This window comes from Coregonus lavaretus (genome assembly GCF_964263955.1).
Source record: "Coregonus lavaretus genome assembly, chromosome: 12".
NCBI classification, from domain to species: Eukaryota; Metazoa; Chordata; class Actinopteri; order Salmoniformes; family Salmonidae; genus Coregonus; species Coregonus lavaretus.
In genome coordinates, this window is record NC_139999.1 from 14,966,931 (window position 1) to 14,970,360 (window position 3,430).

Genomic DNA, 3,430 nt, shown 5'->3' on the forward strand with positions numbered 1-3,430 from the left:
CGCTGCACTGCATTTTGGGTTAGTGTCATCCCTGAGCCAGGAGAGAGCGCGAAAGAGAGAGCGAAAGAGAAAGATAGAGAGAGTTTGTTTGTGTGTGATAGCGTGCCTGTCTGTGTAGTTTCACTGTGTTTCTACTCATGTGCCCTGACTGTAACGCTAAATCAAATAAACATGGTGCCCTGACCTACTCTCTACACACACACACACACAACCTGCTGTCCAATCTCCATTTTGGGGGATTCCACACCACTATGGCCCTAAACAATCTCTGATGGTTCTGGCAATTCTCACATAAAAACTATATTGAGAGGAAAGATGTTTAACATGCCTTTAACATTTATAACACAAACCATTTTAGAAAATAATTATGAAAGTGGCCATTTTAGGCCCTTTTTAGACCTATACATGCCTCCTGTAAAACCCTATGATCCATGAACCGTACATGGTATAGGAAACATATTGGTGTCATTATACTCCTTTTAAGCCCTGTTTCCATTGTCAACCCAGGTTGGGCTGGCCTTGGTGCCTCCAGAAATGAGAAATTATGTCATTGCTAGGTAGCCAATATGTGACTGCAGCTGGCTTCTCTAATGTTGCTAGCTAGCTAGCAAGATGTTGAAGAATTTAATTCACCCTCACCATGCTGTAACTAACGTTACCCGATACTCCTGCCAGTGCCAGCCAGACTCAGAGCCATGTATTTAGCTTGCTGACGTTAGCTAGCTAGCTAAATGGTTAGCGTCGTCGCTACCATAACAGGCTAGTTAGCTGGCTTAATTCCTACCTTGCTTGCCATGGCATTGGCTTTTAGCTAGCTAGCTTGTTTAAACTCTGATTTGCTAGCTAACGTTAGGTAGGGCTGACTGTTCTCATAAAAGTTTATTGTGTAGTGCAAAAATGAATGAAGGATCCAGCTATGGTGGTAATTTGTGTCATGTCTGACTACTGCAGTACGCTTGTCCATGTGCTAGCTAACTTGCTACATTTGCACACACTGTATATATATTTTCTGTGGTATTTTTGACGTTATGTTTTGTTTTACCCCATATGTAACTCTGTGTTGTTGTTTTTATCGCACTGCTTTGCTTTATCTTGGCCAGGTCGCAGTTATAAATGAGAACTTGTTCTCAACTGACTTACCTGGTTAAATAAAGGTTAAATAAAAAATTAATAAAAATGTGCTAGCTAACAGCAACAAGCCCAGACAAGCTAGCTAAACATTGTGTCAGCATCCAGCAGTGATCAGCTTGGTGGTTGCATAGTAACGGCATCACCAGCCCCAATTCTAATTTTATTTTTAGACATTCTTTCGAACAATATACTCTTCAAACACATCACATTTCCAGAGTGGGCTCTCTCCTACCTTTTGAAGACATTATACATGTTTTACATATAAATTGACATTATAGGTCATTGAGTACCACAGTATGAGTCATAAAATCGTTTTTTTCACCATTAATTTTTCCATCTGGGATTTTAGAACTACTTCAAATAAGGTCTGTGTTTCATGTAGGCTTACCCTGGCTTGACGTTTTGATAACCGCGCAAATATCTCTTTTATGAATAATTAGCATTGCGAATTATTGAGAGTTAATTGAGGCGAATATATTGATGAAACTCTCCTTGTCCGAGAGAGAATGACACGGCTATTAAAATAGGGGGGGGGGGGGGGAATAGCCACTGACACACACACACACACACACAGATAGTTGTATAAAGTGGGAATGTCTCTAAGCTCTGGGCTGCTGGAGGGAGGGTCTCAGGAATACCAAAGAGGGCAGCTGAGGATATGGATGTCTTGGGGTGTGTGTATGCGTGGTTGAGTGAGTTTACTTGGATTTATGTGTGTGGTATGCCACTAATTTACATGCCTGTCTGTGTGTCGTGTGGTTGGTGGAACCACGTGTGGTTGGTGTGACCACGTGTGGCTGGTGTGAACTAGGCCTGCTGCTGCTGCTGCTGCTAAGCCTTGGGGTTAGAGGTCAAGGTCTCTGTTGCTTCAGGGGATACGAGGTAGCATTGACATACTTTTATTCTGGTAGCAGCTAGCAGAGTGGCATGTTGCTCTCACCAGTCTAACTAACTAAGTAACTAAGTAAGGCTCAGTGTTTAGTCTTTTAAGTCATATTTCAATAAAGTGTCTCTCTCTTCCTCTTTTTCTGTCTCTTGTTTCAACATTTTACTGTTTGTTCCTTACTTCTAACTTTGGTGGTTTTGTTGAGAGGAGTGACTTTTGATGCATTATGCCCTGCTTAACTCTCTCTCTCTCTCTCTCTCTCTCTCTCTCTCTCTCTCTCTCTCTCTCTCTCTCTCTCTCTCTCTCTCTCTCTCTCTCTCTCTCTCTCTCTGTCTCTCTCTCTCTCTCTCTCTCTCTGTGTAGGAAGGAGCAGAGTGTGCTGTCTCCAGTCAACTGTTGGAACCTGTTGTTGACTCAGGTGAAGAGGGAGAGCAGAGACCACACTACGCTATCTGACCTTTACCTCAACAACATCATACCGCGCTTCGCCCAGGTCAGCGAGGACTCCGGAAGACTCTTCAAAAAGGTAACACACACGGGAGCACAGGTGCACATGCACGTCAAACACAAATGCATACCATAACACACACACCACAGCCACACATGGGTACGGCCCACTGCTATTTCAGCACACTCTCTATCTTTCACCTCTGTCTCTCTCTGTCCAAAAAACAAACAAACACCTCTGCCAATTTACACGCCGTTATCTCCCTCCCTGGGAGAGCATTGGGCCAGTAACTGAACAGTCGCTAGTTCGAAATCCCAGAGCCGACAAGGTGAAAACTGCCGATGTGCCCAGGAGCAAGGCACTTAACCCTAATTGCTCCAGGGTCGCCGTTGATAATGGCAGACCCTGGCTGTGACCCCACTCTCCAAGGGTATCTCAGGGGGAGTTGGGATATGCAAAAAAACACATTTCCAATTCACACCTACAGGACGTATTAATACACACTTGTACATTTGTGAAGTAGGACAAATATAAGCACCCACCAAATTATTATATTTATTTTGAAAAAGGTCAAAGGTAATCGAGGAGAGGAGGAGAGGAAATGTGGAAACAAATGCGCTTGTAGGAAATGAGACTCTCCAGGCATATGACGAATCCCAAAATATATGTGTAAATTGGCCAGAATGTATTTTGCTAGTTGTGGCAGACATTTTATAGATAAAACGATAAGTAGCATAACGTTTTAAACGTGTGCATACTTTTCTCCTCCGACAAATCAACAGCTGATTGAAGGACTCAGGTAGGATACAGATGACTATCCTTGATAAAAGGTGGAGGGGAGAACACTCTTCCGTTCGTCTACTAACGAATTGACACTCTCCTCAACCACTCGACCACTTATCGGTTTCCGGGTCACAGAGGAGAAAGGACGGAGGAGTCTAGGAGAGGACGGTATTTTTTCCCAA

The 3,430-nt window shown here is 43.4% G+C and overlaps 1 protein-coding gene across 1 annotated transcript in view; it reads left to right on the plus strand.

Annotated features, from left to right (window-relative positions):
- Positions 1–2,386: 2,386 nt before the first annotated feature.
- The window catches only part of LOC311138337 (SLIT-ROBO Rho GTPase-activating protein 2B-like), a gene marked incomplete at its 3' end in the record, with an annotated part of 14,064 nt that continues 13,020 nt past the window's right edge, over positions 2,387–3,430 (plus strand). Inside the window, exon 1 of the mRNA XM_084173011.1 lies at positions 2,387–2,543. The remainder of the gene's footprint in view (positions 2,544–3,430) is intronic.